The sequence below is a fragment of the Sinohyriopsis cumingii genome, unplaced genomic scaffold (genome assembly GCF_028554795.1).
Source record: "Sinohyriopsis cumingii isolate HCF-2022 unplaced genomic scaffold, ASM2855479v2 utg002479l, whole genome shotgun sequence".
NCBI lineage: Eukaryota > Metazoa > Mollusca > Bivalvia > Unionida > Unionidae > Sinohyriopsis > Sinohyriopsis cumingii.
In genome coordinates, this window is record NW_028316224.1 from 880,001 (window position 1) to 895,000 (window position 15,000).

The 15,000-nt window shown below is 33.3% G+C and overlaps 6 non-coding genes across 6 annotated transcripts; all 6 read left to right on the plus strand.

The window, feature by feature from the left end:
• Positions 1–2,543: 2,543 nt before the first annotated feature.
• On the plus strand, positions 2,544–2,662 carry LOC149770662 (5S ribosomal RNA). Its single transcript, XR_016418763.1, has one exon. It is a non-coding gene; the product is annotated as a 5S ribosomal RNA (ribosomal RNA).
• A 900-nt stretch (positions 2,663–3,562) lies between these two features.
• On the plus strand, positions 3,563–3,681 carry LOC149770663 (5S ribosomal RNA). The gene has a single exon (XR_016418788.1). It is a non-coding gene; the product is annotated as a 5S ribosomal RNA (ribosomal RNA).
• A 3,530-nt stretch (positions 3,682–7,211) lies between these two features.
• LOC149770664 (5S ribosomal RNA) lies at positions 7,212–7,331 on the plus strand. The gene has a single exon (XR_016418871.1). It is a non-coding gene; the product is annotated as a 5S ribosomal RNA (ribosomal RNA).
• Positions 7,332–8,233: 902 nt separating this feature from the next.
• On the plus strand, positions 8,234–8,352 carry LOC149770665 (5S ribosomal RNA). The gene has a single exon (XR_016418789.1). It is a non-coding gene; the product is annotated as a 5S ribosomal RNA (ribosomal RNA).
• A 3,542-nt stretch (positions 8,353–11,894) lies between these two features.
• Positions 11,895–12,013, plus strand: LOC149770666 (5S ribosomal RNA). Its single transcript, XR_016418764.1, has one exon. It is a non-coding gene; the product is annotated as a 5S ribosomal RNA (ribosomal RNA).
• A 906-nt stretch (positions 12,014–12,919) lies between these two features.
• On the plus strand, positions 12,920–13,038 carry LOC149770667 (5S ribosomal RNA). The gene has a single exon (XR_016418790.1). It is a non-coding gene; the product is annotated as a 5S ribosomal RNA (ribosomal RNA).
• Positions 13,039–15,000: the final 1,962 nt, after the last annotated feature.

Here is a 15,000-nt window from a genome sequence, read left to right on the forward strand (position 1 = left end):
TTGAAGAGATGTGTGACTAATCAGCCCAAGAGTCTTGAAAACGCATCAAGACAACAAATTATGTTTTACAGTCGAAATGTTGTTCTCACTAGAACTGAAATCATTTAATTTCTACTTAAATGCCCGAAAAATTTACAATTAAAACTACAATAAATGTTTTATACCTAGTCCCGCACAGTGACGTTTATCTGATTCCCTGTACTCACCGAGAGCATTCTGTGTCATATGGATGCATATCAAATGAAGTGAAAAGTAATGGAATACTCGCTTTTTTATTTATCCCTATGCATCGTGGTGCCCACACCATGATGAGACGCTGTTTCAATAAACCTTTTTATATATGTTCTTTACTGTTCTTCCTTTTTCTTCTTGCTTTATCATACTGACACACGAGAGAGAGAGAGAGAGAGAGAGAGAGAGAGAGAGTATGCAACAAAGTTCGCATAACTTTATCAGCTATTAACATTAATTGTACTTCTGTGTAATTTTATTTTTAACGCGTTATCCTATAACGATTGCAAACAAGGGCAAAAACTCTACTGATCTTACTCGATAATTATACCATACTGAATTAATAAGTTTATCTCGTAAAAACGGATCATATATATATCCTGGGTGGCTGAGGGTGTTTTAAGATATGTGTGTGTCTTTTGTGATATATATATATATATATATATATATATATATATATATATATATATATATATATATATATATATATATATATATATATACGTTTGTGTGTGTACATACATACATACATACGTGTATTATTTACATATAGTCTTGGATAATTTTAATTATTGGGATATGGATTTTAGATATCAACAGATACAAAGGAAACAAACGTTTCAATACATATAATGACATTTTCTTAAATTCTACATTGTATCATATTGACCTACTACTTGCTAGGCAAGCTGACTTTTATAAAATTTGCAAACTCCTTATATATATTTAAACTTACTTTTAGTATTCAACCAGAAAATCAGTACAGTGCAGAAAGATTGAAAATATTATTTCTTTCATATATATATATATATATATATATATATATATATATATATATATATATATATATATATATATATATATATATATATATATATATGAGAGAGAGAGAGAGAGAGATGGGGGGATTGGGAATGGTTTAAACAGACTCTAAATTACACTGATAAAATGTACATCAGTCCAATGGTTAACATGATAGATTTCTATCAAGCTGGTTGCCCTATTGTACCCTTGAGCAAGACTACCCTCATTGCCTAATAAAACCAAGCAGTCTTTTGCCAGAACACCATAATGTGAACTTAGGCCATCTAAATCAAATTCCTATGTGAAATTTGCCAATATAAGCCAATACACTTTAATGCAAACTTAGCCAATCTAAACCAAATATCTTAATGGAAACTTAGCCAAACACCTTAATGTGAACTTAGCCCATCTAAACCAATGTACCATAATGTGAACTTAGCCCATCTAAACCAAGAAAAGAATAATGTGATATTGGCTCATATAAACAAAAACACCTTAATGCTATCTTAGCCAATCTAAACCAACCGACTTAATTTATTTTTATAAAGAATACAAAGTGAAAATTTAAATACTTTTCAGCATTATAAATGAAATCACAAATAGTCCATGAAAAGTTATATGACAAGTCCAAAAGGGTAGTGTTCCAAATGAATGCCAGTGGTTTTCTGAATGAAGTCCAATTTTGAATGTGCTGATGTAATAACAATCTTGACGTGTGGCGATGATGTAATTTAGAATGTCCTTGAATGAATTCATAATAGTCCCAAAATAGCGATTTTTGATATTTGGACATTAGTATTGGGGTGTATGGACATATTTGTTTTGCTTATCAAAACGTTGGAAATCGCCGACACCATGCGGTATCGGCATAGGCTGCTTACTAGCCACAGGGGGCTCGTATCATTGCTTACAATGAAACTATCAGTCGTACATATAGTATAAAATGTATGACTGTCAGTTCAATTGTGAGCAACGATGCGAGCCCCTGTGCTTACTAGCCTGCCATGCAAACTTGACCGACCTTTCATCGAGATATACCTGCATGAAATCGAGAGAAATACGATTTATTTTCTCAGAAATAATTCCGAGTATAACATCATTTGTCGTTAATGAAGCTGACTGACGAAAGAAAACGACAACCTTGATGAAATTTGACACGGAACTCGCCATTGTATTACTATTCAAATGACTGCACAAATATGGCAACCTACATGTCAGTGACATCGGCGATCAAATAAGCTCTTGCTTCTTTACAGATTGAAACTGAAGGGATGTATTGTCGTAAGCAGAGCTCTCCCCTGTCTCTAATATATATATATATATATATATATATATATATATATATATATATATATATATATATATATATATATATATATATATATATATATATATATATATATATATATATATATGTGTGTGTGTGTGTGTGTCTGTGTGTGTGTGTAATATATCTTTGTAACGACGAAGAGACAACCTATATTAGTCTTAAATTTGTACATACAAATGTCTACGGCCATACCACGTTGAAAACACCGGTTCTCGTCCGATCACCGAAGTTAAGCAACGTCGGGCCCGGTTAGTACTTGGATGGGTGACCGCCTGGGAATACCGGGTGCTGTAGGCATTTTTTAAATTTTTTTTTGGTTCCATCCTCACTGTGAGGATATGCGATCATATATGGCCAATATTTCTTGTTCACAAATCTGGTGCAAATTTTTCAGTTTCCTCTACCTCCAGGATCGAAATGGGCCGCCTCGTATGCCGTCCAGATCCTCCAAATTTCTTCTGATATTCCGGATTCAGCCTATAGCGAATAATTGCAACGTATGCAATCGATGTCTTTCATTTTGGATACTTGTCTGTGGTATTTCTTATTCAATAATTGATAGATATATTTGGAATGTATTATTTTTAATTATTTTAATTTATTTACCTGTTTTTAGCAGGGCACCAGTCTATCAGTGTGAAACTTGGCATCCCTTAGCGAATACTTCGAATATGGGCCATTGACAAAATAAATTGGTGTATAAATCTCTGTTTTGATTACAGTAAGTTTGGATGGATGTTCCCTGCTTCCACTTCCTTGCACTTTCTGTGTTTCCACAACTTTAACGTTTCCGAGCTGCAAGACGATATCCGTTTCAAATCAGATTCGAGTCCGTCTTTAAAGGTAGCTCATAGGCTGATGTCGATTATTTACCTATTGAATTAGTCAGTTGATACAAGATAAATAATAATAATAATAATAATGCCCAAAAACAACAAAAATGAACTGAATCTTCGTTTAAATGCATTGTTATTTAAGTCCATTTGAAGGTGTAAACCTCCGGTTAAGCAACTAATGTCCGAGTCCGAAAATGCCTGAATTACAAATTTGAATAATGTATGAAGGCAGTTTATCTATATAAGTTTTAATAAGTACACTTTAATTACTAATTTTACACGGCACATAAACGTATACGTCTGTACATCGGAAACGGTGAAGAGAGAAGCGAATATAAGTCTTAAATTTACACACACTTGTGTCTACGGCCATACCACGTTGAAAGCACCGGTTCTCGTCCGATCACCGACGTTAAGCAACGTCGGGCCCGGTTAGTACTTGGATGGGTGACCGCCTGGGAATACCGGGTGCTGTAGACTCTAATTTTTTTTTTTTCTTTTATAACTAAAAACAGTTGAAGTTTTTCTTTCTTTCTTTTATTGTAACTAAATTTACTTTATTCAATATAAATAATAAATAGAGCAATTTCTCGACTTTCATTTTCTCTTTTTCCTTAACTTTCTTCAATAATTCGGATCCTAAAAAAATCAAGTATAGGACCTGAATATAGCAAATGTTGCTTTGCACTTCTCTGCTCTTGGTTTCGATCCTTACTACTGGAATATGCGATCATAGATGACCAGTATTTCTTATTAACAAATTCGGTTCAATTTATCCAGTTTCCTCTACTTTTACTACCACAACAAGCTGCCTCCTTTCACGTCGAAATACTTCCTTCAAGTTTCTTCTCATATATTCCTGGTGTAGTCTCTAGCGCAGAGTTGCAAAATATGCGATCAATGTCTTTCATTTTGGGTACTTATTTGTGGTATTTCTTATTCACTAATTGATTGATAAATATGGAATGTATGAATTGTGAGAATTTTTTATATTAATTTATTGATTGATTGATTTCTTTTACAGCAGGGCCTCAGTCTGCCAGTGGGAAAATTGGCATCCTGTAGCGAATACTGTAAATATGGGCCATTGGCTAAATAAATTGGGTTATAAAATTCTGTTTTGATTACAGTAAGTTTAGATAGATATTCCATGCTTCCACTTTCTGTATTTCCACAACGTTAACTTCTACAAGTTGCAAGAAGAGATCCTTTGCAAATCTGATAAGACCCTATTTTTAAAGTTAGTAGGCCGGTGTCGCTTATTTTAACCAAATGATAGGACAGAAAGAGGAATAATAATAATAATAATAACAACAACAATATGTCCTGAATCTGCATTTTAAGTCAATTTCAACATGGAATTCTCCCCTTATCTGGGTCAGAAAATGGATGAGTGACAAATATGAGTATCTGAGGCCAGTTTTGCTTCTTTTGGATTAGAACTTTGAATCAGTATACACTTTAGTTACTAATATTATACTGCACACAAACATTTGTACATCGGAAACGTTGAAGAGATGTGTGACTAATCAGCCCAAGAGTCTTGAAAACGCATCAAGACAACAAATTATGTTTTACAGTCGAAATGTTGTTCTCACTAGAACTGAAATCATTTAATTTCTACTTAAATGCCCGAAAAATTTACAATTAAAACTACAATAAATGTTTTATACCTAGTCCCGCACAGTGACGTTTATCTGATTCCCTGTACTCACCGAGAGCATTCTGTGTCATATGGATGCATATCAAATGAAGTGAAAAGTAATGGAATACTCGCTTTTTTTATTTATCCCTATGCATCGTGGTGCCCACACCATGATGAGACGCTGTTTCAATAAACCTTTTTATATATGTTCTTTACTGTTCTTCCTTTTTCTTCTTGCTTTATCATACTGACACACGAGAGAGAGAGAGAGAGAGAGAGAGAGAGAGAGTATGCAACAAAGTTCGCATAACTTTATCAGCTATTAACATTAATTGTACTTCTGTGTAATTTTATTTTTAACGCGTTATCCTATAACGATTGCAAACAGGGCAAAAACTCTACTGATCTTACTCGATAATTATACCATACTGAATTAATAAGTTTATCTCGTAAAAACGGATCATATATATATCCTGGGTGGCTGAGGGTGTTTTAAGATATGTGTGTGTCTTTTGTGATATATATATATATATATATATATATATATATATATATATATATATATATATATATATATATACGTTTGTGTGTGTACATACATACATACATACGTGTATTATTTACATATAGTCTTGGATAATTTTAATTATTGGGATATGGATTTTAGATATCAACAGATACAAAGGAAACAAACGTTTCAATACATATAATGACATTTTCTTAAATTCTACATTGTATCATATTGACCTACTACTTGCTAGGCAAGCTGACTTTTATAAAATTTGCAAACTCCTTATATATATTTAAACTTACTTTTAGTATTCAACCAGAAAATCAGTACAGTGCAGAAAAGATTGAAAATATTATTTCTTTCATATATATATATATATATATATATATATATATATATATATATATATATATATATATATATATATATATATATATGAGAGAGAGAGAGAGAGAGATGGGGGGATTGGGAATGGTTTAAACAGACTCTAAATTACACTGATAAAATGTACATCAGTCCAATGGTTAACATGATAGATTTCTATCAAGCTGGTTGCCCTATTGTACCCTTGAGCAAGACTACCCTCATTGCCTAATAAAACCAAGCAGTCTTTTGCCAGAACACCATAATGTGAACTTAGGCCATCTAAATCAAATTCCTATGTGAAATTTGCCAATATAAGCCAATACACTTTAATGCAAACTTAGCCAATCTAAACCAAATATCTTAATGGAAACTTAGCCAAACACCTTAATGTGAACTTAGCCATCTAAAACCAATGTACCATAATGTGAACTTAGCCCATCTAAACCAAGAAAAGAATAATGTGATATTGGCTCATATAAACAAAAACACCTTAATGCTATCTTAGCCAATCTAAACCAACCGACTTAATTTATTTTTATAAAGAATACAAAGTGAAAATTTAAATACTTTTCAGCATTATAAATGAAATCACAAATAGTCCATGAAAAGTTATATGACAAGTCCAAAAGGGTAGTGTTCCAATGAATGCCAGTGGTTTTCTGAATGAAGTCCAATTTTGAATGTGCTGATGTAATAACAATCTTGACGTGTGGCGATGATGTAATTTAGAATGTCCTTGAATGAATTCATAATAGTCCCAAAATAGCGATTTTTGATATTTGGACATTAGTATTGGGGTGTATGGACATATTTGTTTTGCTTATCAAAACGTTGGAAATCGCCGACACCATGCGGTATCGGCATAGGCTGCTTACTAGCCACAGGGGGCTCGTATCATTGCTTACAATGAAACTATCAGTCGTACATATAGTATAAAATGTATGACTGTCAGTTCAATTGTGAGCAACGATGCGAGCCCCTGTGCTTACTAGCCTGCCATGCAAACTTGACCGACCTTTCATCGAGATATACCTGCATGAAATCGAGAGAAATACGATTTATTTTCTCAGAAATAATTCCGAGTATAACATCATTTGTCGTTAATGAAGCTGACTGACGAAAGAAAACGACAACCTTGATGAAATTTGACACGGAACTCGCCATTGTATTACTATTCAAATGACTGCACAAATATGGCAACCTACATGTCAGTGACATCGGCGATCAAATAAGCTCTTGCTTCTTTACAGATTGAAACTGAAGGGATGTATTGTCGTAAGCAGAGCTCTCCCCTGTCTCTAATATATATTATATATATATATATATATATATATATTATATATATATATATATATATATATATATATATATATATATATATATATATATATATGTGTGTGTGTGTGTGTGTGTCTGTGTGTGTGTGTAATATATCTTTGTAACGACGAAGAGACAACCTATATTAGTCTTAAATTTGTACATACAAATGTCTACGGCCATACCACGTTGAAAACACCGGTTCTCGTCCGATCACCGAAGTTAAGCAACGTCGGGCCCGGTTTAGTACTTGGATGGGTGACCGCCTGGGAATACCGGGTGCTGTAGGCATTTTTTAAATTTTTTTTTGGTTCCATCCTCACTGTGAGGATATGCGATCATATATGGCCAATATTTCTTGTTCACAAATCTGGTGCAAATTTTTCAGTTTCCTCTACCTCCAGGATCGAAATGGGCCGCCTCGTATGCCGTCCAGATCCTCCAAATTTCTTCTGATATTCCGGATTCAGCCTATAGCGAATAATTGCAACGTATGCAAATCGATGTCTTTCATTTTGGATACTTGTCTGTGGTATTTCTTATTCAATAATTGATAGATATATTTGGAATGTATTATTTTTAATTATTTTAATTTATTTACCTGTTTTTAGCAGGGCACCAGTCTATCAGTGTGAAACTTGGCATCCCTTAGCGAATACTTCGAATATGGGCCATTGACAAAATAAATTGGTGTATAAATCTCTGTTTTGATTACAGTAAGTTTGGATGGATGTTCCCTGCTTCCACTTCCTTGCACTTTCTGTGTTTCCACAACTTTAACGTTTCCGAGCTGCAAGACGATATCCGTTTCAAATCAGATTCGAGTCCGTCTTTAAAGGTAGCTCATAGGCTGATGTCGATTATTTACCTATTGAATTAGTCAGTTGATACAAGATAAATAATAATAATAATAATAATGCCCAAAAACAACAAAAATGAACTGAATCTTCGTTTAAATGCATTGTTATTTAAGTCCATTTGAAGGTGTAAACCTCCGGTTAAGCACTAAATGTCCGAGTCCGAAAATGCCTGAATTACAAATTTGAATAATGTATGAAGGCAGTTTATCTATATAAGTTTTAATAAGTACACTTTAATTACTAAATTTTACACGGCACATAAACGTATACGTCTGTACATCGGAAACGGTGAAGAGAGAAGCGAATATAAGTCTTAAATTTACACACACTTGTGTCTACGGCCATACCACGTTGAAAGCACCGGTTCTCGTCCGATCACCGACGTTAAGCAACGTCGGGCCCGGTTAGTACTTGGATGGGTGACCGCCTGGGAATACCGGGTGCTGTAGACTCTAATTTTTTTTTTTTCTTTTATAACTAAAAACAGTTGAAGTTTTTCTTTCTTTCTTTTATTGTAACTAAATTTACTTTATTCAATATAAATAATAAATAGAGCAATTTCTCGACTTTCATTTTCTCTTTTTCCTTAACTTTCTTCAATAATTCGGATCCTAAAAAAATCAAGTATAGGACCTGAATATAGCAAATGTTGCTTTGCACTTCTCTGCTCTTGGTTTCGATCCTTACTACTGGAATATGCGATCATAGATGACCAGTATTTCTTATTAACAAATTCGGTTCAATTTATCCAGTTTCCTCTACTTTTACTACCACAACAAGCTGCCTCCTTTCACGTCGAAATACTTCCTTCAAGTTTCTTCTCATATATTCCTGGTGTAGTCTCTAGCGCAGAGTTGCAAAATATGCGATCAATGTCTTTCATTTTGGGTACTTATTTGTGGTATTTTCTTATTCACTAATTGATTGATAAATATGGAATGTATGAATTGTGAGAATTTTTTATATTAATTTATTGATTGATTGATTTCTTTTACAGCAGGGCCTCAGTCTGCCAGTGGGAAAATTGGCATCCTGTAGCGAATACTGTAAATATGGGCCATTGGCTAAATAAATTGGGTTATAAAATTCTGTTTGATTACAGTAAGTTTAGACAGATATTCCATGCTTCCACTTTCTGTATTTCCACAACGTTAACTTCTACAAGTTGCAAGAAGAGATCCTTTGCAAATCTGATAAGACCCTATTTTTAAAGTTAGCTTATAGGCCGGTGTCGCTTATTTTAACCAAATGATAGGACAGAAAGAGGAATAATAATAATAATAATAACAACAACAATAATGTCCTGAATCTGCATTTTAAGTCAATTTCAACATGGAATTCTCCCCTTATCTGGGTCAGAAAATGGATGAGTGACAAATATGAGTATCTGAGGCCAGTTTTGCTTCTTTTGGATTAGAACTTTGAATCAGTATACACTTTAGTTACTAATATTATACTGCACACAAACATTTGTACATCGAAACGTTGAAGAGATGTGTGACTAATCAGCCCAAGAGTCTTGAAAACGCATCAAGACAACAAATTATGTTTTACAGTCGAAATGTTGTTCTCACTAGAACTGAAATCATTTAATTTCTACTTAAATGCCCGAAAAATTTACAATTAAAACTACAATAAATGTTTTATACCTAGTCCCGCACAGTGACGTTTATCTGATTCCCTGTACTCACCGAGAGCATTCTGTGTCATATGGATGCATATCAAATGAAGTGAAAAGTAATGAATACTCGCTTTTTTATTTATCCCTATGCATCGTGGTGCCCACACCATGATGAGACGCTGTTTCAATAAACCTTTTTATATATGTTCTTTACTGTTCTTCCTTTTTCTTCTTGCTTTATCATACTGACACACGAGAGAGAGAGAGAGAGAGAGAGAGAGAGAGTATGCAACAAAGTTCGCATAACTTTATCAGCTATTAACATTAATTGTACTTCTGTGTAATTTTATTTTTAACGCGTTATCCTATAACGATTGCAAACAAGGGCAAAAACTCTACTGATCTTACTCGATAATTATACCATACTGAATTAATAAGTTTATCTCGTAAAAACGGATCATATATATATCCTGGGTGGCTGAGGTGTTTTAAGATATGTGTGTGTCTTTTGTGATATATAATATATATATATATATATATATATATATATATATATATATATATATATATATATATATATATACGTTTGTGTGTGTACATACATACATACATACGTGTATTATTTACATATAGTCTTGGGATAATTTTAATTATTGGGATATGGATTTTAGATATCAACAGATACAAAGGAAACAAACGTTTCAATACATATAATGACATTTTCTTAAATTTCTACATTGTATCATATTGACCTACTACTTGCTAGGCAAGCTGACTTTTATAAAATTTGCAAACTCCTTATATATATTTAAACTTACTTTTAGTATTCAACCAGAAAATCAGTACAGTGCAGAAAGATTGAAAATATTATTTCTTTCATATATATATATATATATATATATATATATATATATATATATATATAATATATATATATATATATATATATATATATGAGAGAGAGAGAGAGAGAGAGATGGGGGGATTCGGAATGGTTTAAACAGACTCTAAAATTACACTGATAAAATGTACATCAGTCCAATGGTTAACATGATAGATTTCTATCAAGCTGGTTGCCCTATTGTACCCTTGAGCAAGACTACCCTCATTGCCTAATAAAACCAAGCAGTCTTTTGCCAGAACACCATAATGTGAACTTAGGCCATCTAAATCAAATTCCTATGTGAAATTTGCCAATATAAGCCAATACACTTTAATGCAAACTTAGCCAATCTAAACCAAATATCTTAATGGAAACTTAGCCAAACACCTTAATGTGAACTTAGCCCATCTAAACCAATGTACCATAATGTGAACTTAGCCCATCTAAACCAAGAAAAGAATAATGTGATATTGGCTCATATAAACAAAAACACCTTAATGCTATCTTAGCCAATCTAAACCAACCGACTTAATTTATTTTATAAAGAATACAAAGTGAAAATTAAATACTTTTCAGCATTATAAATGAAATCACAAATAGTCCATGAAAAGTTATATGACAAGTCCAAAAGGGTAGTGTTCCAAATGAATGCCAGTGGTTTTCTGAATGAAGTCCAATTTTGAATGTGCTGATGTAATAACAATCTTGACGTGTGGCGATGATGTAATTTAGAATGTCCTTGAATGAATTCATAATAGTCCCAAAATAGCGATTTTTGATATTTGGACATTAGTATTGGGGTGTATGGACATATTTGTTTTGCTTATCAAAACGTTGGAAATCGCCGACACCATGCGGTATCGGCATAGGCTGCTTACTAGCCACAGGGGGCTCGTATCATTGCTTACAATGAAACTATCAGTCGTACATATAGTATAAAATGTATGACTGTCAGTTCAATTGTGAGCAACGATGCGAGCCCCTGTGCTTACTAGCCTGCCATGCAAACTTGACCGACCTTTCATCGAGATATACCTGCATGAAATCGAGAGAAATACGATTTATTTTCTCAGAAATAATTCCGAGTATAACATCATTTGTCGTTAATGAAGCTGACTGACGAAAGAAAACGACAACCTTGATGAAATTTGACACGGAACTCGCCATTGTATTACTATTCAAATGACTGCACAAATATGGCAACCTACATGTCAGTGACATCGGCGATCAAATAAGCTCTTGCTTCTTTACAGATTGAAACTGAAGGGATGTATTGTCGTAAGCAGAGCTCTCCCCTGTCTCTAATATATATATATATATATATATATATATATATATATATATATATATATATATATATATATATATATATATATATATATATATGTGTGTGTGTGTGTGTTGTGTGTGTGTGTGTGCGTGTGTGTGTAATATATCTTTGTAACGACGAAGAGACAACCTATATTAGTCTTAAATTTGTACATACAAATGTCTACGGCCATACCACGTTGAAAACACCGGTTCTCGTCCGATCACCGAAGTTAAGCAACGTCGGGCCCGGTTAGTACTTGGATGGGTGACCGCCTGGGAATACCGGGTGCTGTAGGCATTTTTTAAATTTTTTTTTGGTTCCATCCTCACTGTGAGGATATGCGATCATATATGGCCAATATTTCTTGTTCACAAATCTGGTGCAAATTTTTCAGTTTCCTCTACCTCCAGGATCGAAATGGGCCGCCTCGTATGCCGTCCAGATCCTCCAAATTTCTTCTGATATTCCGGATTCAGCCTATAGCGAATAATTGCAACGTATGCAATCGATGTCTTTCATTTTGGATACTTGTCTGTGGTATTTCTTATTCAATAATTGATAGATATATTTGGAATGTATTATTTTTAATTATTTTAATTTATTTACCTGTTTTTAGCAGGGCACCAGTCTATCAGTGTGAAACTTGGCATCCCTTAGCGAATACTTCGAATATGGGCCATTGACAAAATAAATTGGTGTATAAATCTCTGTTTTGATTACAGTAAGTTTGGATGGATGTTCCCTGCTTCCACTTCCTTGCACTTTCTGTGTTTCCACAACTTTAACGTTTCCGAGCTGCAAGACGATATCCGTTTCAAATCAGATTCGAGTCCGTCTTTAAAGGTAGCTCATAGGCTGATGTCGATTATTTACCTATTGAATTAGTCAGTTGATACAAGATAAATAATAATAATAATAATAATAATAATGCCCAAAAACAACAAAAATGAACTGAATCTTCGTTTAAATGCATTGTTATTTAAGTCCATTTGAAGGTGTAAACCTCCGGTTAAGCAACTAATGTCCGAGTCCGAAAATGCCTGAATTACAAATTTGAATAATGTATGAAGGCAGTTTATCTATATAAGTTTTAATAAGTACACTTTAATTACTAATTTTACACGGCACATAAACGTAAACGTCTGTACATCGGAAACGGTGAAGAGAGAAGCGAATATAAGTCTTAAATTTACACACACTTGTGTCTACGGCCATACCACGTTTAAAGCACCGGTTCTCGTCCGATCACCGAAGTTAAGCAACGTCGGGCCCGGTTAGTACTTGGATGGGTGACCGCCTGGGAATACCGGGTGCTGTAGACTCTAATTTTTTTTTTTTCTTTTATAACTAAAAACAGTTGAAGTTTTTCTTTCTTTCTTTTATTGTAACTAAATTTACTTTATTCAATATAAATAATAAATAGAGCAATTTCTCGACTTTCATTTTCTCTTTTTCCTTAACTTTCTTCAATAATTCGGATCCTAAAAAAATCAAGTATAGGACCTGAATATAGCAAATGTTGCTTTGCACTTCTCTGCTCTTGGTTTCGATCCTTACTACTGGAATATGCGATCATAGATGACCAGTATTTCTTATTAACAAATTCGGTTCAATTTATCCAGTTTCCTCTACTTTTACTACCACAACAAGCTGCCTCCTTTCACGTCGAAATACTTCCTTCAAGTTTCTTCTCATATATTCCTGGTGTAGTCTCTAGCGCAGAGTTGCAAAATATGCGATCAATGTCTTTCATTTTGGGTACTTATTTGTGGTATTTCTTATTCACTAATTGATTGATAAATATGGAATGTATGAATTGTGAGAATTTTTTATATTAATTTATTGATTGATTGATTTCTTTTACAGCAGGGCCTCAGTCTGCCAGTGGGAAAATTGGCATCCTGTAGCGAATACTGTAAATATGGGCCATTGGCTAAATAAATTGGGTTATAAAATTCTGTTTTGATTACAGTAAGTTTAGATAGATATTCCATGCTTCCACTTTCTGTATTTCCACAACGTTAACTTCTACAAGTTGCAAGAAGAGATCCTTTGCAAATCTGATAAGACCCTATTTTTAAAGTTAGCTTATAGGCCGGTGTCGCTTATTTTAACCAAATGATAGGACAGAAAGAGGAATAATAATAATAATAATAACAACAACAATAATGTCCTGAATCTGCATTTTAAGTCAATTTCAACATGGAATTCTCCCCTTATCTGGGTCAGAAAATGGATGAGTGACAAATATGAGTATCTGAGGCCAGTTTTGCTTCTTTTGGATTAGAACTTTGAATCAGTATACACTTTAGTTACTAATATTATACTGCACACAAACATTTGTACATCGGAAACGTTGAAGAGATGTGTGACTAATCAGCCCAAGAGTCTTGAAAACGCATCAAGACAACAAATTATGTTTTACAGTCGAAATGTTGTTCTCACTAGAACTGAAATCATTTAATTTCTACTTAAATGCCCGAAAAATTTACAATTAAAACTACAATAAATGTTTTATACCTAGTCCCGCACAGTGACGTTTATCTGATTCCCTGTACTCACCGAGAGCATTCTGTGTCATATGGATGCATATCAAATGAAGTGAAAAGTAATGGAATACTCGCTTTTTTATTTATCCCTATGCATCGTGGTGCCCACACCATGATGAGACGCTGTTTCAATAAACCTTTTTATATATGTTCTTTACTGTTCTTCCTTTTTCTTCTTGCTTTATCATACTGACACACGAGAGAGAGAGAGAGAGAGAGAGTATGCAACAAAGTTCGCATAACTTTATCAGCTATTAACATTAATTGTACTTCTGTGTAATTTTATTTTTAACGCGTTATCCTATAACGATTGCAAACAAGGGCAAAAACTCTACTGATCTTACTCGATAATTATACCATACTGAATTAATAAGTTTATCTCGTAGAAACGGATCATATATATATCCTGGGTGGCTGAGGGTGTTTTAAGATATGTGTGTGTCTTTTGTGATATATATATATATATATATATATATATATATATATATATATATATATATATATATATATATATATATATATATATATATACGTTTGTGTGTGTACATACATACATACATACGTGTATTATTTACATATAGTCTTGGATAATTTTAATTATTGGGATATGGATTTTAGATATCAACAGATACAAAGGAAACAAACGTTTCAATACATATAATGACATTTTCTTAAATTCTACATTGTATCATATTGACCTACTACTTGCTAGGCAAGCTGACTTTTATAAAATTC